General features: G+C 40.0%; 1 protein-coding gene across 1 annotated transcript in view; it reads right to left on the bottom strand.

The window, feature by feature from the left end:
* Positions 1-26559, bottom strand: part of LOC100049282 (retinoic acid receptor alpha) — a 177805-nt gene extending 151246 nt beyond the window's left edge. Inside the window, exons 1-2 of the mRNA XM_011487934.3 lie at positions 26277-26559; positions 3444-3513 (exon numbers count right to left, since the gene is read on the bottom strand). The gene's annotated coding sequence lies outside the window, so the exon portion shown is untranslated. The remainder of the gene's footprint in view (positions 1-3443; positions 3514-26276) is intronic.
* Positions 26560-27270: the final 711 nt, after the last annotated feature.

Below are 27270 nucleotides of genomic sequence, written 5' to 3' on the forward strand. Positions count from 1 at the left end.
TTCCACATCAACTGCTGGGGCTGGGGCTGCTTCCCAACCAACTTCTGACTGAATCCAAATTATGATGGCGGGAGCCTTAATGACATTTCATGGAAATGAAAACCCCAGACCTGCACACCAGCAGTCAGAAACAGTGGGAGAACTGCACGTTTCCTCCGCCAGGACGGAGCAACGCTGCATAAACAAATCAGCTAATGGAATAATTAAAGAAAGTCCACAACGTGTGACGTTCCATTATGAACAGATGAAGAGAATGAAACTGAACAGGAAAATCGACTTTCTTCAGTTCCAACATGTGTGGAAGGCTCTGTTTGATAACTTTAAGGCTGTGAATGGTGCAGAAATGTGGAATACTTTCATCATTTCAGTGACGTCATTTATTCAGCTACTGATTTCACACAGATTTCTGCATTTTTAGCCTAAAATGTTTCTCATTTTTAAGTCAGGGTGAACCTTTTTCACTCACACATAAAAAAATATGTTAAAACCGAATGTAAAAAAAAAAAAATCTAATATTTGCTGCCATCCATAATTTCGGCAACTAAACTTGAAAAAATTTCCACAGAATTTTCGTATTGATAAAGTCTAAAGTGACTACTTTAACATAGCTAATCCTATTTATGAGTTGAATAAATAGAACTTAAAAATAATACAAAAATATTCAATGTGTTTATAGGAAAAATTAGCTGAAGCTCCAGGAGTACTATGATACTTTTCAATTTAAAGACTCACGACAATCATTTTTTAATTATGAATATGCCGTTTTAGCCTAAATCAAAAAGCTTGTTGTTTTCTGTGGGCAGGGCCATCGGCATGGAGAAACCCCGCCCCCTTTCCCCTCCCAAGCTTAGAGCAGGGAGCTTGTAGCCCGCTCAGTGTATATTTTTCCGTTACAAATAACCTATTTGTCCTCATAGCTTTTTTTTTTTTCTGTTCCTGATTTTACAACAGTTTGAATAGAGAAATACTGCACTTGGGGCGGCCGCGGTGCAGCGGCAGGGCGGTCAACCCATGATTGCAGGTTCGATTCCCGCCTTGCAAGTCGATGTGTCCTTGGGCAAGACACTGAACCCCACCTTGCCTGTGGTGGGAGGTTGGCGCCAGTGTTCGGCAACGGAGCCGCCACTAGTGTGTGAATGTGTGTGTGACTGGGTGAATGGGTCTGTGACTGTAAAGCGCATTGGGCCTTATAGGTAGACAAGTGCTATATAAGTATACGCCATTTACTCAAAAATGCCACTTAAAGCTCTAAATTCTCTATAAATGTCCTCCATCATCAGAAAAATGCCACAAGAACATGTTAAAAGGATCAAAATCACAGTTTCATCGAAGTGCGTCTTTCAGGGTTTGATCTCAATTTTACACCTTAGCCCCACCGATTTCTCAGGTGTTTACCTTTCAAACCGAAGCAAAAGTCAGTTTGAAGCAAAGTCAATGATAGATCACTTTACAAACAAGACATTACAAGCATCTAGAAGAGAGATAGAATGGTCGAAAAAGATCCCAAAGATGCATAAAATTGTCCCCATTTTCCCATTACTGTACTGCATGCTGTTCTCAACCTTGCACTATCTTGTGGGGTCCAGATGACCCCAATGCCAACGTTTACGTGCCTCCAAGGCATGGAAGTGGGGTCATCTGGACCCCACAAGATAGCACAAGGGTTAACTGCAAGTTAAAAAATGTCATAAGAATGTAAATATTTAGCATTAAGGCTCTTTTTTGATATCTAAAGCTTGTTGGTAGGCGTACAGAAATACATAAAAATGTGGCAGCTTGGGTTTATGGTTTATTTGGCACCAAGTTTAGCACCAAAGGCTGATTTATTTGAGAAATGGAAATGAAAATTGACTTCTAATCACCGCAATACCTACAACTCAGCCATTCGAATTCAGAGAAAAACGAAATACGGTGGTCCCTCATTAATTACGTTCTAAAAATAATCTGCGACAGACGAAATCTGATAAAGTAGTAAACTTCATTTTTTACAATTAGTATATTAAGCCCATTACTACAAACCTTATACACATTTCTCAGACAGACATTAACATTTTCAGACTTTTCTGTCTTTACACTTTTCCATTTAAAACCTTTGTTGACAAATAAGTCCAGGATTTTAGAATAAAAACAAAGGTCTGCTTGCTATTGAAGATTTATGTAGATTGGGACAGCTGAACGCATTCTATACAGGAGACAGGAAATGAAGGAGTTTACTGACGAGGCCTACAACCAATCAGGATGCAGAACACAATAAAACATTTTCGAGAAACAGCAAGACCGCTAAAAGTGAACCTTGACATAGGGAGGGACTACTGTGATAGAATGAAAACAAATCAAAGATTTAGGAAACATGGCATGGGGGAGATTTATTGACAATGCTCCACAGCCAATCAGAGAGCAGAACACAATGCACTGACAATAAAACCTACAAAAATAAGTAGGTAAAACAGCGAGACTGCAAAAGGTGAACTGAATAAAACCAAGAGACAACTGTAGACAAAAACACTTCGGACTGAAGACTAAAGCTAACTAGCAATTATCGCCTGATTGATTAAGGAAACAGGAATCAAAGTATTACTGTTCAAAAAAGCACAGATTCAGACAAACATTGAAGAAACTGCCGGCAGGAATGTCTGACTGACATCCTTCTTGCAACATTAGCATCATCTTTGGGTGCCATGTGGGCAACAAGTGAAGCAAGAGCTTGGTGAAAGATGTCTGCATTCCTCTGAATATTTACTACAAATACCTGTTTAGAAATGCATGGAGACTTGATTGAGGATGGATGCTCATTTAGAGGAAGAGGTCACCTTTCTATGGTGAGAGACAGGAAGCTGTATAAAAGGACGGGACGGTAAATGTCCTTTTTGGACTTCAGGACGATATATAACACAAAACGGGAGTTATGCTGCCTCAGAAGATATTTGTCAACCTTCTCTGTCAGTTGAAACTGAACAAGAACAAAAAAGCTTTTTAACTTTAACACAAATATTCAAAAGAAAAAATAAATCAAAGGTGAACAAAGAAAGAACTTTCTGAAACCCAACAATTGTTTTTCATGGCCTTGGTCACTCTAACTTCAGCAGACTAAATCTCTTTGGTGTTAGCCTCTACTCAGGTGAAAGAGAGGATTAACCTTGATCCAATACTAGCAGTGTGTGCGCGTGTGTGTGTGTGTGTGTGTGTGTGTGATTGACTGTGTGAAAGTGATTCTACAGGTCTGACAACAAGCCAGCTTGCAGAAATACTGACCTTTAGAAAGCCAGCAAAAAGCAGAAGATGCTTCTTGGGAAAACGACAACAGAATCAATCATGAGCCTACACATTTAGCCTTGTGACCACAGTACCAATGCAGCATGTGACAGGAGAGGCAACAATGCCCACAGACACGTGTTTAAAGTTCAATTATCCAGAGCCAAACGCAACGGCAAATTCAGGCTTACCCCAAAACCGTCAGTCTTTCCGTCTTTGGCCGAGAAAATCTCCCTTTGAATCGATTGCAGCTCCTTCACTCTGCAAGAGAAAGAAACGGAGAGAAAGATATTTGAAACCAAGGGCTTTGTGGCTCTTCTCCACGTGTTGCAGACTCAGTGACTCCCGAGCCGTTCTGGCAGAGAGGCCTGCATGGCTACATGAAAACTCTGACACTCTTTTTCCTTTGCATACTCCTTGTAATCTCCCCACCCTTTTCCGATAGATCGGACTTTCTCACTTGATGCATTTGTGCCCCAGACATCATGTGAAAAGTGGAATGAAACAGTGCTTTTGTGGTGTGTGAATTACCTAGGGCTTCGGTAGGCACAGTAGTGCTTATGGCCACAACTCAATTACAGCAATGTGAATCAGGTGGCGTCCTAGAAATCCCCTTAGCCTGATGCATAAATAGGGAAACAGAGGCGCTTTCATTGACAGGACAAAGGAAAATCTTAAATGGCGTGTCATCTCTTCGTGGCAGAGCAGATAGGCCGATGCTTTGCAGGTGATCTGGCAGCACTAGTTTGAAGAGAGCGTGTGAATAAAGCAATTGTTTTATGATGTGCTTTAGCAAGTGTTTGACAGAAGGTCTAAACGGATCTAGATCTAAACTGAAAGTGTCACATGGCATCTCAGAAATCTAATAAATATAAAGTATGCAGCGTAGGGAACTTGGACTTGCATGCACGCCTAAATGAAAACAACTGGATGAAGAATTGCAGCAACGGCTGGATATCACGGACTCAACAGAACTGCATAATCACGGCACGAACACAAAATAGCTTAGGCTAGGAGGAAAACTGAGAGGGAGAGCTCACATTTTAGCATATCTTGGCCAGACATGTGGAAAAGTCAAGGGAGGCCAAAAAATGTGTGATAGGGCTCGGTTTATTTCACATAACTCTCCCAAAGGTTTCACTTATGGTTGGGAGGAAAAACACTGCAGAAAAGAAGAAGAAAAATCCCACAAGTCTGAGGTGGCTTTGGTGGCATTTAACAAGCAGCAAATGAATTTCACACTAATTTGTCACAAGCTCCCGAAGAAAGTGGACGAGAGGAAGAACCGTACTTTGACATACACACTGTACTTAGATTTCAAACTTTGAAGACCTCACTTTTGGAATCTGTCTTTTTAGGATTCAGGATCTGACAAATCTTTCCGTTAAAGCAAATTTGTCACAGGTCTGCTCAGGTTTCCATATGGATGACTTCTTTTTCCCATGACTCAAGCTGCTTGCGATAGTCGAAGACCGCTCCGAAACTGATAGTGTTGAAATATTTGAGATTGATTTAAGAGTTGACAATCGATCAATCAGGTGTTTTGGCTCACATCATCCGTCTTTACCTCAGGCTAAAAGATGCAGCAGATTTTTGATCAGACAGAAGATAAATGTCTGCTAATGCTGGTTTCATGTCGAGACTCATGCCTGTTTCCCCGATCTGGAATTACCTTAGGATTTGGCAGCAAACACTTTAGTCATAATAGGACAGGCTAACATGTCATTCTCACATGTACCACCAGAAGAGGAAGGTTTCTGTCAGGTATAAAACAGTTTTTTTTTTTTTTTTGTGGAAAGCTTAATGTCAAAATTTAAATACAAAAGCAAAGCACTTAATTTTAATGACTATCCAGATTTTACTACTGCATTTTATGGACATAGTATTAAATAGGCAGTCGCAAACAGAACCAAAGTAAAATATAAACTGCGAGTGGCTTCAATTTTTGTGCCATTAACCCCCCCCTCAAGGGCTAAGAGGCTGCTACTCTGCCACCCCAGAGCTGCACATGACAAACTCATAAAAGCACATATTTCTGTTGATATTACCTCCATAGTAACCATTTTATTTTTTGGTCGCCTGGGGGTGACAAACAGGTCTATGTACATTTTACGAATAATCTGCTAAATTAAACTTTTGGATTTCCTTGACAACGGAGGTTTTTTGGTTGATCATCCCCACATTCCCGAAATGTTCAGATCATACGTTATGTTGTTTTGTTCGGCTTGAGTCAGTGATTCACTCATGTATTCCATTTTCAGAATATTCTGGAAAAATAAATTGCGAGCAATAAAGGAACGCCACTTTTGCAAGCTTGTAGGGCTGGGCGATAAAACAATACATATATCTTGCTTTAATTTTTTAATAATAGAATTATGAGTCTATCGCGATAGGCTGTCTTTTGTTATGATTCAACAGAAAATGTGATCACCTGGTGCAGGAATAGGAACTTTATCGTAAATCAGTTTCCTCAGCACGTTTAAATTTGAGTTTACAGTTTGATGACAATAATTTTTTACTAATAATAAAGACGTGCTCATACCATTTATAAATTACTTTTATGCTATTTCATTTTCTTAGGAAAAAAATCAGAAGGAAGATGGCATTTCTGTGTAAAACAGTTATAATTTGGCAGAAAATTTGCGTTGGCCGGTGATAAAAAAATAAAAATAAAAAATTCACCAGAAATACCACCAACCTGTTTTATCACATGAAGCAGAGCTGCCAAGCATGTTCAATCTCAGACTGAAATGAACGATGATTCTCCCACAAAAACAACAAATGTTCCACCTGCACAGCAGCAACAGTTTAAAGTACCGGAAGAAATTCGGAGAAATTGCATTTAGTTCCTAGCTTATCCAAAGGATGTTGGCAAAAATGTTTGTCAATTTTAGGTTTGTGCTGTAAAACTTGGAAGCATTATAATTTATTTCTAGAATTGATGTTTTGTTTTCAAATGGAACTCATGAAACAGTTTAGTGGTCGGTTTTATTTATGTCCTCTTTTAAAACTTGAAAGCTTTAGCTTTAATCATATTCCTTCAGTGCATCTGTTATGTTTAAAGGATGATAGAAAAGAAATATTTAAATCTAAACAACATGCTGATGTGTTCGAATTGACATATAGTTATTTGGATTATTTCATGATATATATCGTTATGGCCTGGTATGAAAAAAACTATATAACGATATAAAAAATGATATATCCCCAGGCCTACAACTTCTAATTTCAACATTTTTTTGTCCCTGGTTGCTTCCCAATGATACTTGAAGACTTAATAGGTGATTGATCGGCATTCCTAGAATTTTAAAATGGTATGAGTTACTAATTGTGACTTCTTTTTTGGAAATTTCAAGATGGTGACCGCTTCCTTAGGGCAAAGGTCAAAGAAACTTTGGTTGTGGTTGTACACTTAATGTGTTGGTGTATGCTACAAAATGGCAGCCAAGCCTTAGGTTCTGCTGCCATCCTATAATAATTTTAAAACCTCTTTTGGATATCCCCAACACGTGTGTTGTTAGTGTCCATAAAAACAAAAACAAAAACATCTCTTTGAGCATCCTGTTGCAAAGATTTGATTCAATATTTGCAGTAGAAATAAGGCTAACAACAAAACCCAAAGCACACACTTTAGGTAAACCTCATCCAAAGCTAAAATGCATGAAATAGATTTGGAAACTGAAAGTAAAGCTAATGTTGCACATGCTAGTATCTGTTTATGTTTTATCTCTTTTTACTAAGTAAAGAGTTTTAAAACTTTGATAGATAGATCTTATTCACGCTGTTCTCCTTTTTTCATCTTTTCGAGCTGAACAATAAGCCACTGATTTGAGCAGAAGCCTCGACTTGGCACTTCCTGTTTAAGAGCACGCCCTCACTTCCTGTTTGTGGAAATGAATGGTGTTTAAAGTATGCATTTTTGATAAATGGTTGGAACAAGAGCAGCTTGGTTTCTAGGAACAGGAGGCTGCATGAAGTAGAAACGTTCATCTGTGTTGTTGGGTTAGAACTCAAATGTGAGTTCAGATTATAAAGAAAGTTAGATCGAGTATAAAATGATTGTCTGATTTTCGGATGCATACGTAAATTCTCCCCATAAGGCCCATTCTGCCTGCTTGCATGCGTGCATGTCTTTGTGTGCGTAAGTTCTTGTGTGTTTGCGTGTTACAGCCTGGAGGCTACACTGATGACTGCAGACAAGAATAGCCTCAGGTAATTACATCTTTGTTTTCGCTAAAGCTCGCTGCAGACACACACTTCTAGCACAAACACAGGTACACAAATAATTGGGAAAAAGGAGACTTAACAGAGATGTTTGAATTTTTAAGTGTGCTGCACAAAAGAACTGGAAGAGGAATTTCACAAGGAAAAAGACACAAACCAACATGCAGACGCCCATTGCACAGCCTAGAACCCCATCGGAGCCTGTGTTCTGGGATGCTAAGTTTTGAAGATTTACATCAAGCAAATCAACTTTCATGAAAAACTCATCATCAGGTAGCGGCCAATTTTTTTCCCTCTAAATGATGTTATCGCAGATACAAATTAGCAGCGTGCACTTGCATAACAAGATGTAGCTTCGTTTCAACTTGCTGGGTTTTCTGAAATTCCATCAGCTGCCTGTGAGCTTTGCATTGAGAAAAGATAAGCTTCTTCTGTTGAGGCTCTGACTCTCGGTGGTGGAAAGCCCCTTCAGTGAGATCACATAACCCCTCTTGACACTGGAGGACACAATTCCCAATGGTAACAGATTCACACACGCTAAGCGCCGGCCAAGACTGTCATTGTCCTTCAGTCGTCTAAGGGAAACAATGAATGGCGTCACGCCAGTCTCCCCTGTAGAATGGTAAAACTACAGAAGTGTGAGGTTGATGTTTAGAGAGACAGAGAAACTAAGGAAGTTAGAAGAAAAAAATTGACCTTTCAACTCAACAAAAACATGGTTGAGAAATCCCAAAGTAGCCCAACCCTTATATATTTATTTGGTCTTACACAATAACTCTTAGGTTTAAGACTATTGTGACAAATGTAGATAATCATTTAAGAATAAGTGATGACCTCCAATGATCAGTGGGAGACAAAAGCAGACTACAAACTACAAACACACAAAGACGTCATAGTCATTTACTTTTATAAACATTTTATTTGAACTGAGCTGAAAAAGGCGTCGTAGACATACAGTCAATGGTCTTACATCGCTCTTGGTGTCCCTGTATGTAGCATGTGCTGCTGTGACATCAACATTGTGCGACTTTGTTAATTCTGCTTTGGGTTAACGGAATAATCCCTACGACAATCCCATAACACCTCAACTATATATTATGTAAAGGATAAAGCACTACGAGGCGTTCCTTATCATAAAATAATAGGGTACATGGAGGGCATCGAACAGTAAACTGTGAAATAAGGTATGTCAATATATGTATTACAGGAATTTGTAGTCAATATTTTTTGGATTCCTCAGAAAAGTCTTCCTACTTTTTGTGTGTGTTAAATTAGAGCAGTTTTTTTGTTCTTGTATTTTTTCCAGATTGAAAACAATACCCCATTGGTGGTGAAAAAGTATAGATTGGAAGTCAGGTATAGTAAAAACTTCCTTCCACAATCATAAAAACATACTTTGTAGGTTCTTTGATGATTCTTAATTGTCCCTAGGAGTAGATCATGCAAGTAAGTCTAGATGTGTCTGTGACAGCCTGGCGACCCGTCCAGAGTGTACCCTGCCTTAGCCCAACCGTAGCTGGGATAGTAGCAATAGTTGCATTCTTTTTTTGGGGAAAGAATGGATGCTTTCACAGCTAATAAACATTTTCTAATTTCCAGACACTTAAATTGAAGTAAGATGGACACAAATATGTCCCTAAATATACGATGTGAAGCAATTAGCTGATTTTTCCGTTGGCTTTATCAGCTAAAAAGTAAGGCATTGACAAAAACAAGGAATAAAATCCAAACATTATCGAAGAGGATTACATTGTTCAGATCTTAATTATTCCAAACTGCTAAGTGACCTTATGATAAAACCAGCTTTTTTTGTCCTTATTCATGTGACATAAAATGTGAGCCTGTTCATTCAGACTCTGGATGTTGACAATGGCGATTGTACAAAAGCCCTGAAAGCCACATTCCCCCTCGTGACCAGGCTTTCAAATGCTAACGAGGGAGGTGTTTGGGGTTTACTGGCCTGGTAGGAAATGATTTAAGGCCTGTTCACACCGGGACGAATTTCGCCGGCGATTTTCGCCGACGTTTAACGCCTCGTGACTAAACAATGGGCCCCAATGAGAGTGTGCACACCGACGCGAAAAAACGCCAGGCGTTGAAGCGTCAAAAAAAAAAAACGCCTCGGGTTCGTTTTTTTTTTTCGACGCGTCGCGTCGAAATCTACTCGACCAATGAGAACGGCGCTTTTGCTCACGTGTCTGGAGCTTCTGAAGTTACAGTAAAACACAACTTGGGGGCGCTCAAACACAAAACTGCCTTGCTGAGCACACATACCAGCGAAGAAGATAGACGCCAAGTAGCGTCTACACAGCCGCGAAGCAATAATGACGGACATTCTAAAACATCCCCGAACCAAGCACCAGTTGGAGCTACTGGTGCTTGAAATATTCATGTTTTCTTTGTTTGATTCTGACAAGCGTGTAAATACTTGCTCTCTTCTTCTGAGTGAAAAGTGACTTTAAGAAGCGTAAAGTTGCGCAGCGCCACCTTGTGTACAGGAGTATTTCTGTTTACATTAAGCGCCATCTAATGTCAGGGAATGAAATTGCATGTTCACTCCACTCATCGTCAGCGAAAATCGCCTGGGTGTGAACACAAAAGACGTGGCGAAAAACGCTGGCGAAAAACGCCTGGCGAATATTCGTCCCGGTGTGTACGGGCCTTCAGGGAGACACCAGTGCTCGGAGGCTTTTTGTGGAGGTTAGCTCATACATCAACCCGATCATTAATCAATTAGCGCCTTCTTGCCACCTGTCGGACACATCGGTGCACAAAACATTCCTGCCTTTGGGCAGTTGCAATCATCATCAGGACTGCTATTACCTTTTAGCTACTTAGCCCGCCCTCTTTGCTTTATGGCTACAGCCTGATAAATGACATAATCGCACCCAAACACTGTCCTCACTCATTGTCAAGGAATGCAAGATATCACATGAGTGGAAACTGTCCAATCTGGTTAAATATTAGATCCCATCTACCAACTTTAAAAAAAAAACACCTTTAACAAGCATTTGTCCTCCGCCATCACAAACAAAAAGGAACAGGCTGTGAAGACTTATTGCCGTCCTTGAGGCGGGAATCAATGCACGGGCGGCTATTCAAAAGTGCTGAACGCATCCCGGATTGTTTTAAATGCAGCTGCCCAAGGCAATGTATTGATAATGGTTTGGTATTGATGACATGTCACAACAGTCAAATACACACAAGATGGAATGTGTTAAACTATCCGAGTCTGTCGTTGCTTTAAAAAAGTGATTTGTTTCCTCCAAGCTAAAAGGGAAGCTGACTTGCATGACAAAAGGTGAATGTTAGAATGAGTAAACAAAACTGGAGGCAAATTCAGGTGTCTTTCACATGTAAGATTCTATAGTGGAAGTACATTTAAATGCCCAGAAAAATCCAATAAGAAGGAAATAAATAAGTATGCAAATTGGCTATGGAAATCCGATAAAAAAATATTGATCTACATGGAAAAACAAAACAAAAGAAATTTACTTTTCTGCAATGATTCATTCATCTTCTTCCGTTTTGTCCCTTACGGGCTCACAGGGCTGCCGGAGCCTATCCCGGCCACTTTCGGGCGAAGGCAGGGGACACCCTGAACAGGTCGCCAGTTTATCGCAGGGCCACATATCACAAACCCATTCATTCTCACACTCACACCTATGGACAATTTAGAGTTGCCAATTGACCTATGGAGCATGTTTTTGGACAGTGGGACGGAGAGAACCCACGCATGCACGGGCAGAACATGCAAACTCCACACAGAAAGGTCCCACATTGAAGGCCTTCTTGCTGTGAGGCAAGAGTGCCAACCACTGTGCCACCGTGCTGTCCCTATACGCAATGATGTATATTTTAAAGTACCTGTTACTTTCAAAACCCTACACCTGCCTGCTCCTCACAAACAAGGTGGTGCAGATGGTTGTAGCATTAGCTATGACAATTTGGAATCACATAAAAAGACAACTTCCTGTACTCTGCAAGGAAGTAACATCTGTTGCCTTGTATATATATATATATATATTTATAAGGCTAACATGGGTCTCGTGGGACTTCTGTCTCCTAAATTTTGTTTACACATGCACAGATCCATATTAGGAATTATTGGCTTCGGGGGGAAATCTAGGTGTTTATGGGTTCTTTTTTGGATAGCTGTCATTACCAAAGGGCACCCAATTAACCTGTCTACACATTCCTTAAAAAAATCTGATAGCTTATGTCCCACTCCGTTCATATTTTGATCTATTTTAAAAGCCTTCCCAGTGGTCATTACAGGCTATGTCACACAGCCAATACATACATTTTGTACATATTGCACAGATGAAAACTGGTCATACTTAAATATATGTGAGAAAAAGTGAGAAAAGTTATGGTTTTTATGTGAAGTCTTCACAGACGTATCACGAATGAACCACATTATGAATGGTTAGCATGTAAATGGGGGCATTGATGCTTTATGGTTGGGATTTTAGCAAACCACGTCCAAGTTGTGGGTTAAAGCAAGACAGGCGTATATATTTTCCTTCCCTTTTGAAAGCAATTCCTCATTTTTGTCTTCAAGAGATTTATAAGTACATTTTGACTGTTATGCAAAAGATTAGACTGTTTTTTCTTCAGTCCCAGCTTCCCTGACAATAGAAAATGCTCCCTCCCAACCAGCCCCTCGCATTTTCACCCCTTTTTTGGTTATTTGGAACTAATTCTTAAAAGCAGCTGAAGAGATAAGTGGCACTAAAATTAGAGGCTAATCCTCCAGCCCTCAGCATGGGGACATGGAGAAAGTAGATTTGTCAAGCCCTGATTTAGCAGTATTCTTCTATTATAAAAGTAGCACTCTTCACGCGGCTTAGCGGTGCGAAATGGCTCAATCTGTCTCATGTGGACCATTTTAGTGGAAAGTTGGGCCTATCGGTGAACCCAGAAAACTTGGCATCCTGCTTGTGCCATTATTGTGTTACACCCACCACTGCTACCTGAGCTGCACCCCTCAATCCTGAAGGACTACTACTACTTGAAAATGACATTCAACATCGACTTCTGAAGGATTCAAAAGCCAGCACCATTTCTCGAGAGAGTTGTAGAGAATCTAGGCCACTGTGTTGGGTGAATAAAGTGTGTAACACTAAGCTGGGCACTGGAGTCTCCATTGTGTGTGTGTTTTCCCTTTTTATGATTCTGCCTCTTAAATCCAGCCAGCTCAGTTAGGGAGCCAGCAACCAACATTATCAGGTGGATTTTCAAACAAACAAAAGCTCCTCTTCGATTCTTTCCACTGCCTGTGGGGAATAAAAGTCCGCATTGCTCACCTTGTGCACAAACCCATCTTTAATATTCTAGATGGCTTATTTTGTTTTTGAAAAATATTCATATTCTGATCACAATGCTATATAACATGCCACTTCTGCACACCAAATCCTTAAAGCTAGACTACAACGTTAGAGTTAAACCTCAGGGGAAAGAAAGAACAGCGTATCAGATTTGGCTCTCCGTTTTCAATCATACCTGTATTATGATCAGCCAAAGAGTAGATATTTAACAGAAAGATAAATGGGAACAGGGAAAGCATCTCACAGTTGACTGAAATAAGAAAAGCAAAGGCTATCCACAGGGCACAGAGTCAGCAGGAAGGTGGAGGGTGATGGGTCATAGGGCAGAGGATTGACCTTTTAGGGTCAATAGGTGATAAGTAACATTTATCATACCTGTGCAAGCTGCTAAATGAAAAAGGCAGCTTCTCCATGAAGCAATTCAGCCACGTTTCAAAGTCCAAACAGATGCCCTGTGTTTACAACAGAGACGAGTAACTGGAAAAACATGCCATGCTGGCACACAGTAGCAGCGGCGAAACGTTACATCATTCTGACGATTTAATGAGAACAGGCTGGCCCAAATTAGAAGTTTAAATACCTGCCAATGCCAATATAAAGGGGTTGTATTTCATGCTTCATAAGAGAACCTTGAGAATAGGTTTTGGTTAGATAGGTTAACAATGGCTGGAGGAGGAAAGCGTTGTGTTTTTAGCGGGCGGACAAGCAGCACTTCCAAGACTTAATGGAAGCCACCCAAGATAGCTGAACATGGGGAATCCACAAACCCTCAGCTCCACCACAATGACAGTCACATCCAGGCATAAAACAAAGGAGCAATTGAACACTAGAAAACACCACATTTTCAGTGGGACTGTTTGATACAGGCACTGTGAGTGAGCAAGGCAAGGCAGCTTGGTAATGTCTGGCGTTCTGGACAAGTGAAGTGAACTCCATGTGCGTACCGTGGGCATGAACACACACTGTTGTATAGAAAGACAATTACGACATACTTACTCAACAAACATCCATCAACCAGAGATGACAGTTCATTTCACAAATATAACAAACAGAACCTTTTTGTTGGCCATTTCATAACGTGTGCATGGGTGGATAATCTGGGATGAGAAATGCACAAACTAAACAGAAATTAGCAATGGCATTCATGGCACGCCACACTTCCAATGGAGAGAGAAAATCATTACACATACTTCATTGTCCATCAGCCACGATCTCATTATCTGCTGAAATGTTCAGATATTTGCATCAACCTCTAAAACTGGTCTTTTTGGTAATTCAAGTTGTTGACTTACAAAACAAAAACGTTGGAGATATGTTCCTCACGGTTGAGAACATTTATAGGAAAAAGGATGGAAGTGCTTGATTTTAATAAAAACTATGAGGCTAAAAGGACTCACTCGTGTTTTAATATGTTCTTGTAGCGTTCTTTTCATAATGGATGAAAAATTTTAAAGATCAAAACTGCGTTTTGAGTATTTCCTTATTCAAATCACGATGGACCAGGAGCAAATAAAAGAGCTCGGTTTGAAAGAGCTCGGATTACAACTTCCATGGGTGGGCCAAAGTCTCCCTTCTCTACTCCAATTCTTAAACATCCATTTTGGCGACAAATAGATGCATTGACGTTTTCATTTTCCTCATCTGAGCTAGCATCTGGCTTAGAACTGTATAGCTGGATAGTGCCGATAATGCTTAGCTTGGGCTTGTGGGGTGCTATAAGCTGGCGGTAGAAAGTGTAAACAAAGGGTTGATGGGAATTTAGCCAAAGCTAACTTCTCCACTACCCAACGGTGAATTTCTAGTACCTCCAACTGATGTGCAGCAAAAAACGACACAGGTGTTTTGATTTTGGCCAGAAACTGCAAAATCATACTTAAAAAGGGTCACTGGGAATGATTTTCCAATAGAAAAACATATAGTTGGAGTGGGTCTTTAAGTCTATTTGCCATGACTCAACATCAGGATGTCACTTGAATGAATGAGAACTTTCACAGACAATGTGAAGATAGATAGCAGGGACAAAAATGTTGGACAACAAGGCCTTAAAAGACAAAGACTGTGGAATATCTGCTTTTTCGTAACGGAACAATATTCCCGGCCTTTAACTTGATAACACGCCCTTTCACTTTGTCAGTAAAGAACAGAAGGGTTAGAAAAACACAGCCGGTTATGAAAAGAAAATGTTGTATATACTCCGTCAGTAATCCAGATGCTCTTAGAGCCAAGAAATGATCTCAGTTCATTTATTTGTGTCAGATGCCCCTGAAGTGATAGAAGAAAAAACCCAAACTCACGTGTTACCTTCTGCTATGTTCTATTACATCTATACTCAAACTACCATTTTTTCAATAGTAAAAAAACGAAACTTAAACTTTTTGAGAAATGTTGGTGCAATAGACCTTCAATTTTTAAAGGAATAGAAACAGAAAAACACAGCAACACACACAGAAACATTATTCTTAAGAAACTAAGGAGACACTTAGAGAAAATGCTTTTATTTTCTGTATGCCAAAAAAAAGAATCTTTTAAAGTTTTTCAATGTCAAAATAATCTTACTTTGAGAAAACAGTCTCTTTCACATTCATATCATCTTTTTTATTTAATATTTGTTTTCTTGAAATAAGTTCTCGGTAAGACCATTGGTTTCCCTCATTGTCCATTTTTTTCTTCCCTTTTTAAATAAAATCTTAAGAACTTTTGAACATACATCTCAGGGGCTGTTTTGCAGTGCACTGAAAGCCTCCACAGCTCTCTTATGTTTCTTATAGAAATGCAAAGCTTCCCATTGTCCGATGTCATTTCCATTTCCAAAATTCATTACTTTCTTTTTATTTTTTAATGACAAAACTCTGTTTAAGCCATCTTTGTGAGTCAGTTTTAAGATCTGTTATACAATTCCACAGATTGAAAGCTCATAAAGTGACAATCTGCAAAGCTCAAAATATAAACTATTCAATCTAGAAGCTAATTTGACCACATAAATTGTTGCCAACTCAAAGACAGTCTACTCAGAACAATCAAGAACTACACACAATACATTTCTAAGAAATGTCATGCCTGTTTCCTTCATAAAACATCTTTCATATAAGTATAAACTGGACTAAATTAAAGAATTAGTTTAGTTTTAAGAATTAAGAATTAGTTCCAAATAACAAAACTAAACAATTATAAACTGGATTACTAAAAAAAATCTAATCAACCCTTAATTATTTATAGTAAAAATAAGCTTTTCTATGACAACGATTTATTCTTAAACATCTCCACACAAAAACATAATAAAACCCTGTGACTTAAGTGACAGAGCAGAAAGGAAAACTACAACACATGGACAACAGCCCAACATTAAAAAGCGATATGTGCAGAACAACAGTGGTTAGAGGAAGCTGACAAAAGTGTGGATCCACCCAAAAGAAATCTGCAAGACACTTGGAGCATTCTTATGAAAACCTTGATTACTTCTGACCTCCCACAGTGTTTCTTGAGACACCATATCATTAATAACGTTTCAATGTAAGGGCAATTGGCTAAGTTCATCAGAGGCTATTTAGAATTGAAAGCTAGCATTTGGAATTAGGTAGTTTGTTTCCCATGTGATCCTTCATCTTTGTCTGATCTATTGACCCAGTGAAGGCATGACCTCTGGCAGCCATGTGGTGGAAATCATCCCTGCCATGACGTTCCCAAAGGCTGGAATTGGCGGTGTCCTTCATCTGACAACGTCACTATGCCTTTGCAAAGATGGCTCCCCGTTCAGTCAAATATTGCAACCATTTCAGAGGACGAGGCAAGATAGGGCAGCAGGATATGAGGAAAACGCGCGATATTCGATATTAGTGATCAATATTGCGATGACGATATAACTTGCGATATGTGAACAAATGGCAAAAACAACAAAAACATTTCCATTTCACTGCAAGAGTTTAATTTAAATAAGAGTCAAAATACCTTAAATTAATCTCTAAATGATCCTCGTCTAATTCGGAGGGCAACATCTAACATAAAAGGTCCACCTGATTGGTCAACAACGGGAAGGGCTCTATCTGATTGGTCAAATGGATAAAGGGATTTATTCAATTCATTAAATACTTCAAGTTGCCATAAGATTGGTTTAGGACATTTAAGGTTTAACATTTATTGCAATTTTCGCTGACTTTTGCAAAATGCATATTACACAGCTTGAAATCGCGATAATGATAAATTTGCGATTTATTGTGCAGGCCTAAGGCAAGATATTCAATCTCAGCTAGCTAGAGCAACTTAGAAGTATGTTTATTTTTAATTATCTGATAAATGTCTGCTGAAATGGGAGGATGAGGAGTTCACTCACAGGTTCCTTGACTGAGAACAAAGCAAAAGTCAAGTAAAATTGTCATAAAAAACAAAAGATCAGTGAGCTCCATAATTAATACTCTATATGTCCACATCCTTAGTTTAATGGAATGAATATGGATAACTTTTATTTTGTTGTTATGGCAATGGAAGATACTACTAGGAAGACTCTGGCACCCCAATTCCCCATAGGATTTTGGATGGATATAAATGTGCAGTTAGTCATGGACTATAGCATCAAACAGATGAATACTGAATCAAATACCTGCACAACTGCTCTTGGGCAAAACTCTAACTGTACTGTCATTTATTGGAAAAACTCTTAAGAGTAAGTTATTTGTTCCTTCAAAATGGAAAGTTTAAAAAAAATTGTTTTTGAGTGAGCTTTTTGTCTTGCACATAATGGAAAAGCTACTTTGCAATGAGGTAGTCTTAAAAGGAAATTATACAAACAATTTCAAATGTCAAGATGTGCTTCAGAGGATAACAAGCCCAGTTTGTACTACTTCAGGTCTCAATGGGTTTTAAAATAGGGGCTATGCAAAACTGATAAGTTTTATTTATATGAAAATAAATATTTTCTGTGAACAGGACGACTTTGTTGGGGAATATGAATGAAAAAATTGATTTCTTGTGGAAAAGACAAAAAAAGTTATCATCATAATTAGGCCTGCACTATTAACTAAAAATGTATCGACATTGCAATGTTACCTTGCGCAATACACGCATTGCAAAAGACCGCATAGACCGCAATTAATTACTACCTTAAATGTGTAGACACATTAATAGACAAACAAACCATTGTTTAAAAAAAAAAAAGCCCAAGTGCACACTACCAATTTTGTTCTTTATCCTCATCCATATTAGTAACTACCAGGGGCAGAGCTACAGGAGGGCAAGGTGGGGGGCTAAAAGCTTTACCCCTCAATTTTTGAGTCAATATTAAAATCATTATAGAAATATATAAAAAAAACAAATCATCAATACAGGCTGCCTAAAGCCTCAGTAATAGCACCTCAGCTATTTTAATATTAATTGTATTAAAAACAATAAAAAAAAGCTGTTTAAAACACATATTTTCTTTGTAATCAACATCCACACTGCTGTTCCTATTTGCCACCCTACCAAAGACTTCTACCCCCCATAAAATATTGTAGCTCTACCACTGGTTATTATTACCGATAGTACTGCTAGAAAGGTAGATGATAACTATCGTGCTTTGGTGTGTTTCCCTGACATCTTAACGGTCTCCTATTGAGATAACTTGCAGTATAATTTATGTTTACCGGTACTCTTATTTACATAAAACCTTTACAGAAAAATGGAAATGATGTATTGGTTGTTGTCTTTTTTCTATTTGTTCATGTATCACAAGTCCTATTGTCATTACAATGTTGATCACTAGTATCACTCATCACAAATCCTCATATCATGCAGCCCTAGTCATAATGACAATTTGCTGGGCTATTTTTGGTTAGGTTAAAAAAAGTTTGCGGGTTTTCAAACTAAAGACACTTCGGCAAAAACTTAACCTCATTTGATCAACTAACATGGAAGTTTGAGTCCTCAAGTGTTATTAAGTTTGATTTAATCTAAATAGTATTGAAAAAAGCACCCTAGATATGTAAAATTAAGTCAACATGCCTTGATTTGTATCCCCTATCAAAAACATTGCATTCTCTTACTCCATTGTTTCCTGCAATAGTTCTTTAGGGAGTAATGAGGGTAAAATAGATTTCTCTGAACAAATCCAGCCCAGAAATTTCCGCATATTGTGCTTTGTCAACCTGTACAACATTAAAAGGCAATGACAAAAAAAGAAGGAATGGCTGGTTTGAGTAAATAAGACATTGAGCAGAAATCCCTTTAAATCATGAAGCAGAGTAACCTCGAAAAGCGTACTGGAACACAGTCAACACATTTCCCACATGCAGGCCTTGGAAAGAACACGCTTGGGGCTTTCACCTTCATTTAGATGAAAATGGACCTCCTCAAGAGGAAATAAAGCCATTTTTAACCCCACTCCTAACACTAGTCAGCCTCCAATGATATGCCCAGTCAATGGACTGTGGGTCTATTCAACTGTAGGCAGCCCACAGCATGGCCATAAATAATGTAGGGCAGCACACATGAAACCCTAATCACCATTGTGCTGTCAGCCAACAGAGAAGATCGCTTGTTTAATTTACTGCGCCACATCTGTCTCAGTTCTGCCCAATTTAGTTTCACCATTTCAATGGCCAAGTACTCCAGGTATTTATCAATATGCCTTTCACCCAAGGCCATGAATCAATAAGAAAGCAATGTTCATGCATCTAAATTTGTGTGCAAGTGTACCGGCTCCTTTTTATGTGCCCGCGCTTTTTGGGTGATGATGTGCAAGAGTGCCAAGAAAATAAACAAGAAAGCTGCTTGTGGAACAACAATGGTTGGCTGAGAAGGAGTCATCAACACTCAATAACCACAGATCATTACTGCCCATATACAACGTTCTTCATTACATTACTGTTCCATTAGCATGCTGACATTTGCATATTCCCGTCACCTCTTTATAGAAGCTGTTGATCATAAATGGCACCCATATGCTGCCTGCGTCGCATATTACAGAATTATTTCTGCAGCACGAAGATAGCCAAGAAAAATGGAAATGGTGTTGACACAGAGTAAGGTATAATACCCAGCAAACGATCTGCCATTAGTGGAAGGATCTCTACTACAACTAAAGGCTTTGTATTTCACAGAAGAAGAAAAAATCTGGGGGAAATTCTGAAAAATTATCAATATTTTTTTTATAGAAGGTTTACAAATTATTTACAAAGCTTCAGACTTAAGATGCACAAATAAAGATTTAATGAGCTGAAAAGTGAGATCCTCCAATATTTATAATTGGTCGCTTGAATTTCCTCTCAGGTAATGGAATGACATCATACACAAACAAAAATCTGCTTTTTTGGGGTTTTTTATTTTTTATTTGAGCAAATTTTTAAAAATTGAATAAAAATAAAACGGCTTTATACTGCTATTTTTAAGCAACTGTAGCTCTAGGGTTGGAGCAGGCACTAAATTGAGCAAAAAAATGTATGGCTACGGTTTCATCATTCATCGTTTGCTACTTGCAGAGTGTTTGTGCACGTCAGTGACTTTTTCATCTGTGTTGTTACGTCTTACGTACAACTATTTTTACACTGCCAACAGCAGAATGAACAAGGGGAAGACAGACTCAGATGTGTTCACATACGCCAAAAAAAAAATCAATTGGAGAACTGAATTATGTAGAATTGCTCGTATGGTAGGGTCTGTAACATGGAAAATTTGAGGACTCGGTTTATTTGTTGGTGCATCCTACCTTCAGTTATTAGTTAATGCACTACTCTGACAATTCATTGGCCTCCTTCTTGAAATTTCCTGGCTTTATGTCAGCCCTTTCCTGCCGAATACACAGAAATCCACTCATTCAACAGTCTTGGTTTCAGCACAATGATATGGTGTGATGGCTCCTCACTGGGACTGGCTGCATTGTGATGACAGCTCATGTAGACAGAGTAAGCTGGAGCAGCTCACAAGCTACACAAGCTTGGCAGGCGAAAGCCAAGGCAGTAGAACTCTACAATAACGATGCTATGCACTAACAAGGAGATGGTTGCAGGTACTAGTAGGGGAACAGGCAGTACCGTCACTGTTTGGAACCTTTATCTCTCCACCAGCCTGTTTTCTACACACGGAGAAACATGGCCAAACAATGTGAGATAATAGAAAAAGTTATGGGTGTTTTTTTGGAATAAAATCAGCTTGAAAATGCTTTGAGTAAAGGTTTAAAACAGCATTTACCCACTGCTAAGCAGTAGATTAACTCCCTACAGCTGAATGGGAATGTCACACAAGCTGTCAAGTGACTAACTTAGTAGTAATCACTCTTAAAAAGGATAACTGAAAGGCCATTGCTGACTGTAGACACACATTTGGCTCAGAGAAGTATTATCAAGGAGCCCTTTAGGACAAATTGGCTTCTAGACGTTTCTGTAAGTGACACCTGCTATCAAGCTAGCTATCTGACTCATGGAAGTAGGGGGTAACTTGGCAGCTCGGTAGTATTATGCCTCTAACAGGAATATTAACGGCATGTTCCTGGATGCAGACGGAGTGGGAGCATCGGGAATAAGAAGAGAGCAGAGAGACGGGGGGGAGGCGAGCAGAGGGGTGGGTGTATGAATCCAATTTCCTGTGACAGTGTGCTGAAGATCATTGTTTCAGTAGAAGAACATATCATCTGTCAAAGCTAATGGCAGTATCTCGGGAAAAACGAAGGAAAACGAAATAAAGTCCATTCATTAGGAAGGCGGGGGCGGGGCCAAAGCCATCCGTCTGCTCCCTCGTCTCTCTCCAGGAAAATAAATACACCAGCTATTATGTGTGTGTTTATGAGGTGGCAGTGCCTGCACATTGCTTCCCAATACAGAGATATTATTAGTGCAAGTGTCAGGAGATGTGGGCCAAAGCTTGAAGCTACCTCGAAAAATGAAGTTGCCCTGGCTGCCTGGTGTGACGATTGGCAGACTGGCCAACAAGCCCCGCCAGCCTGGCTCCCTCTCCGAGAGCTGTGGATGTACTCAGTGGAAGCAATTGATACCATTGTTTTATGAAGAGGAGGGCGGAGGGGGGGGGGATTAAGAACCAACAATAGGGCCCTTTCACTGGAAATGTCAGCAGTCACGTCAGGGGACTGTCCGGCTAGGCAGACACACTTTCACGCAAAAAGCCAAGGTACAAAACATGTGGAAAATACGATGAAATTCGATGGCGACTCTGCCAGTGAAAGAGTGGGATGGACCAGAACCTTCACGCCGGCCGGGATGGAAAGGAAATGGGAAAGGGGACAGCAGGCGATGGGAAACAACACAGATCATGTGAAAAGCGTGTCAAAACAGAACAAAGACTTCCAGTTGAGTGTGTGATCTTCAAAGCCCATTTGCTAATTTAAAAAAATGTGCTGCACATGTGTCAACGATTTCAAGGTTTAGCCAAACAACCACTAAGATATTAGCTTATATGGGTCTTCCACTCAGCCTCATTAGACAAAAAAAAAAAAGGAGACAACTGTGGCCTGATTATTCAGGCAAATTAATATGGTGAGAAACTTAATATATCACAACCAATGATCCATTCTGGGACATTTTATTATGAGAAGACTGAGACGAAAGAAATTCCTTCTCTATGTGCTTTGATAACCCCAATTCTTTGAAAAGCCCACAGTGAAGGTTTGAGGTGAATGCTAAAGTGAGGAGCCCTGCTGCTTCAAGGCTGACACGAGACCAACTTTTCTCCCGCTCTGACCTAATTGCTCCTTTGCTCTCTTTACACGAGCACCGGGAGCTGTACACTGACACGTAAAGATTATTTAATACAATCAAAGCTATGAAAATGAAGACGGCAGCCCAGTGAGGAAGAGACGTTAACCCCTTTGTGACAAGGCAAAGAGAGCAGCAACAAGGGAAATCAGTATGCCGAAGCGGGCCCATCCTACTGCTGCTGGCCAAGTCAGAGACCCATTCCGCTCATCTTTTGAGGTACTTTAAGCGTTCCCGGGGGTCTTTTAACTAGGATTATGCCATTTTTAGCCGAAAATAAAAACCTGTATTCTAGGACAGAGTTTAAGCAGAGCGACAGTAGTTTGTAAGAAATTTGCTTCGTGGTTGTGGGTGGGACTGTTAGCGCAGGGCAACCCCGCCCTCCTTTACCTTACCCATAACTGAGAGCTGAGTTTGCCGATTGTAGTGTCTACGTCACAGCTACAAGCTTTTTTTTCCATCTACTCTTGACTCGTAACGATTTCAATAAAGAAATACTATATTTTTTGGACAATAAAGTTGCTCCGGAGTGTAAGCCGCAAAAAAAAAAAAAAAAAAAAGCCTAATAAAGAAGAGAAGAGAATCATGTAAAAGCTGCACCGGAGTATAAGTCGCACGTTTGGAAAAAGGTGCGACGCTTCTGAACATTTCCACCAAGCCCACCGTAGAAACGCGATTTTTGTTGTTCAATGCTTGTCCAAAAATGGGTTCATAATCTCCAGACATATGTGGAGGAGCTAGCATTAACATTTTTTAGCGTCGTCCCTACATGGAAGCTTTGTCTCTATATCTCTTTTACAAGGAAACTGAAGACAGATGATGTCAGATTATTTTGAGGAGCTCTACAAAAATAAGGCACTTTTTAGTACTGTCTTGTACAAGGAAGGAAAATATCTTAAAGTTCAGTTCATGTTGGTTTTAGGCTTCACCCCTGATCAGACTGGACGGTGCTTCTTCTTCTTCTGCATTGCTGACAGTAGCAAATACTGATAGGGCCCTCTAGCTATTATTTTCCTATTTATTTTCCAAAAATCTTATACAAGTTACACCTGTGTGTCAGTCGCACACCTGGCCAAACTACGCAAAAAAACACAACTCCTACTCGGAAAATACTGTATCCAGAAATACAATTTTAAGTTTAATTTTCTTTACATAAACGTCTTCAATCACATGAAATATGCCCCAAGAACATGTTAAAACCCTCAAAGCACTATTTTCATCGGAGTGGGTCTTTAAGCTCCAACATCCCAGCATTGCAGCAGCTCTGCTCCCCCGTCCAAATACAATAAATACAAAATAATAAATCCCACTCAGCCTCGACTGCACTCTCCTGATATTGGCTTCCACCCTTTTTCTCTCCCACTTTTCCCACACTAGCTCCAGTCCCTGAGGCAAAGACTACGTCATTGGGCACCACAGAAAAAAACCCTTTAATATCCCAATTTATTTCTACTTTTTCTTGCAGACTCTGAGCCTCTTTAGTTTAGGTCAAGGGGGGCTTAACTGGTGCAAAGCCACAGTTAATGCCTCACTGGACTCTATATGGGGAAGTGGCTCTCTGTTGTTGTCACGCCCACAAACTGCACTTCATTTTTTTTTTTTTTTTGTAGTAAACTACTCTGTTTACATCAAAACCAATTCTCAAAAACCGAACACAGTCCTACACGTTTTTCCTATTTTGAATGCGGCTGTTTCAGTTTTAAGTGCTTCCTTATTCAAAAAGATAGCTGTCATAGCAGTGACAGCCCGTGGGTGGGACAGCGCAGAAATGGGGAGAGGTGTTTACCATTAAATAAGCGTTGGGTGGCATCTCCAGAGTGCGCTGCCATTGTGAGAAGCATGCCTCATCTGTCAGCGCCTGATGAGTTTGCGCCGCGCTGCCACAGTCTTGTGAGTCAGCCTTGCTCGTCAGCTAAAGGGCTGCAAGCCGGCTGCTGTGGCAACGGACCACCACAGGCCCAAACCACGAGACAATCGACAGACGTTTTCACAGAAATCCAGGTCCAAACGTACCCAAAAGCATATCTCTTCAATCTTGAATTGTTTCCTCTTTGTCTTTGTTGGAGAAAAACCTCCACCGAGCTGCAAATGACATCATGAATGCTGAGAAAGACACCGATACAGGTCACCGAAAAGGCTCATATGCTACAGACAGAGGATTCCAGTGTCACGCAGTGACTCAGACGTGCAATGCATGAACTGAACAATTAGATGGTGCACAGAAATCCAACTTTTATCAGATCTTCCACAGGCGACGAGCCGACCTGTCATCCGACGTCCCAAATAGAACCCAGCAGAGGTTTGTGACTCACCTCTGCAGCGCAAACAACGAAACACCTTCAATGGGTTTCTCATACACAACTTTACAATCTCAAGAGGAGGGACAGGGACACGATGAGGACGTGGGGGCACCGGCAAGGTGTCAATGTGTCACAGCCTCCGCTCCGATGATGCGTTTTGGTGTACCATGTGAAACTGCAGCATGCGAGGCCCTCAACGGGCACCGCTTGCATAAGACAAAAAAAAAAAACACAACTTCCTGCAGAAACTTGCCAGCGAAGTTTTGATGACAGAAAACACCCGTGCTACTGCCGGTTAATCTAGAAACAAAAAAACCCTGAAATATATCATTGAAAATGAACGACACTGTCTCCTAAAAGCATAAAATGCCCATTAAATGTGATGTTTGTGTCCTATCCTTGCCAATTGGGGGCAAGGGCACAGCATTTAGCTGTGAATAACACTTGCAGAGGAGGTGAGAGGGTGGGAAAACCCTCAACCTACTGGGTGACACTTTTTTTTTTTTTTAATGCTTAGAGTCTCACAAGTTGTCACGTGAAAGGTTAGGTGTCCTTTACCTCTGCCACCCCCAAAGGAATCAATTTCTCCTTTGTACCGAACAAAACATATAGATACCATTTTCATAAATCTGAATCTTCATTAAAGGCAGATTCACGCAAAGTAGGAGTTGCAGATTTAGAGTTAAGATTTCCTTTGCTCCAGGGTCCTGGCATTTTAATTAGACGAGATTAAAAAAAGGCGTTGAACCGCCACATTTTCCCCGTCAGGACATCATCAGTGGCGTTAATGAATTTAATAAATTAGGGGTACGTGCCAGTTTGCCCCTGCTCCGTTTTACCGGCTTGCAGTGTGACAGGAGGCAGCATGTTTGTCGCGGGTCATTAAGTTCCCAGCTCGTGACGGGGATGGGGAGGTGGGCATTGCTCACTACTGGAAAGTTAACGTCAAGTTCGCCGGATTCGATTTTTGCACGGATTTTCATGAACGCACCACGTCAAAAAAAATAAAAATAAAAAATGAACACGTTTTCGCTGCACGCAAACGCATCAACTCCTAATGTTTTGCATTTTTCAGAGTGATAAGGTCAACAATTGACTAAATGACTAGTAAACAAGCTATGGTAACTATTAGCATAGGTGTGTTTACATTTTGCTAGCAAGAATAAAAAGAACGTTAGCTTTGCATGCCGGTTTACAAGCTAAAAATACGTGAAACTCTTACTGTCGTATTTTTGTTTAAAAAAAATACAGTTTTTGAACGTTGCGGCATTAAAAATTTGGGTTTACGCAGATTACCGAGTTCATTTCTGATAAATGAAGATGACAGAACTGTCAGACACGCTTGCACGCGCTCTTTATGTAAAGCAACCTATGATGCGTTCAAAATCAGTCAGGTGAAAGGGCGACTTTTTCACGTACCACCCTGCTCGCCCTCTCTGGAGCAGAAGACCTGCTGTCAGGTGTTGACTGACGGTCAAGTGCATGCATGGCATTACCTGGGACCTGTTGACTCCTCCTCCCGCTTCCCTCAGATAGCTGGTGGAAGTTTGATCGCCCGGCTGTCTTTTTCAAACCGCGGCAGTCTCTTTTGAAACTTTTCTGTCGGCTCCTTTAAAGACCTCCGAGCTGCACCGTTCACGAGGGTCGGTTGAAAAATATGTGTCCCCCGACGTCCCGTACAAATCGTAGCTGAAGGGGCGACGTGTCGCCTTCACGGTGCTGGCAAGTTTGTCTCGGCTTTCGCTAAAGCAACCATTGCAGTCACGTTTGTGCAGAGAGATCCTGGGCTGGCCCCGCCCCCTTTCCTTATATGGAAAGCCGGTCCTTGCCAGAGGACGTCCTGCTCTCTCCAGATGTGCGCTCCTTTTTCTGCTGGGTTACAGCGAGAATGGCGCACCATTTGTTAAGATGCATTTTTTATGCGCTTCCCTGCAGTTAATACGCGCTTCACTGAAATGCATCCAATAGTCTGTGACGTTTTCTGGTTTGGGGGCAAAAACGCACTTTTAGGTATTAAGGGGGGACAAATTTAATCTTTAAATTTACATTTACTGAGGATATGTAAAGTTTTTACTGTCAACATTGAAATATAAATTAACAAATCAGACAAGCAAACATTTATACCAGCAGGATGTAGTAAAGGTAACAATAACAAACCATTAGAAATTACATTAAATGAAATTTAAAAAAAAGGAAACAAATAAAATAAAATATAAAACTTGTTAAAAAATATATTAAATTACATCTAATTTAATTTTAATGAATTAAACTCAAACTCCAAAGCATCATGAGTCTTGATTGCTAAGAAGACTCCGCAGGTTCAACATGGTGTTTCTTTCCCCTCCAATTAACAAAAGACTGATATTGGGGGGGGGGGGGGGGGTTTAGATGAAAAATTGCATTTGTGGATATGAAATAATTTGATTATATTGTTGGTGTTTTTTCTGAACTGAAATATTTTTAATATTGCCAAATGTTTTTTTTTTTTGC

The sequence above is a fragment of the Oryzias latipes genome, chromosome 19 (assembly GCF_002234675.1).
Source record: "Oryzias latipes chromosome 19, ASM223467v1".
NCBI lineage: Eukaryota > Metazoa > Chordata > Actinopteri > Beloniformes > Adrianichthyidae > Oryzias > Oryzias latipes.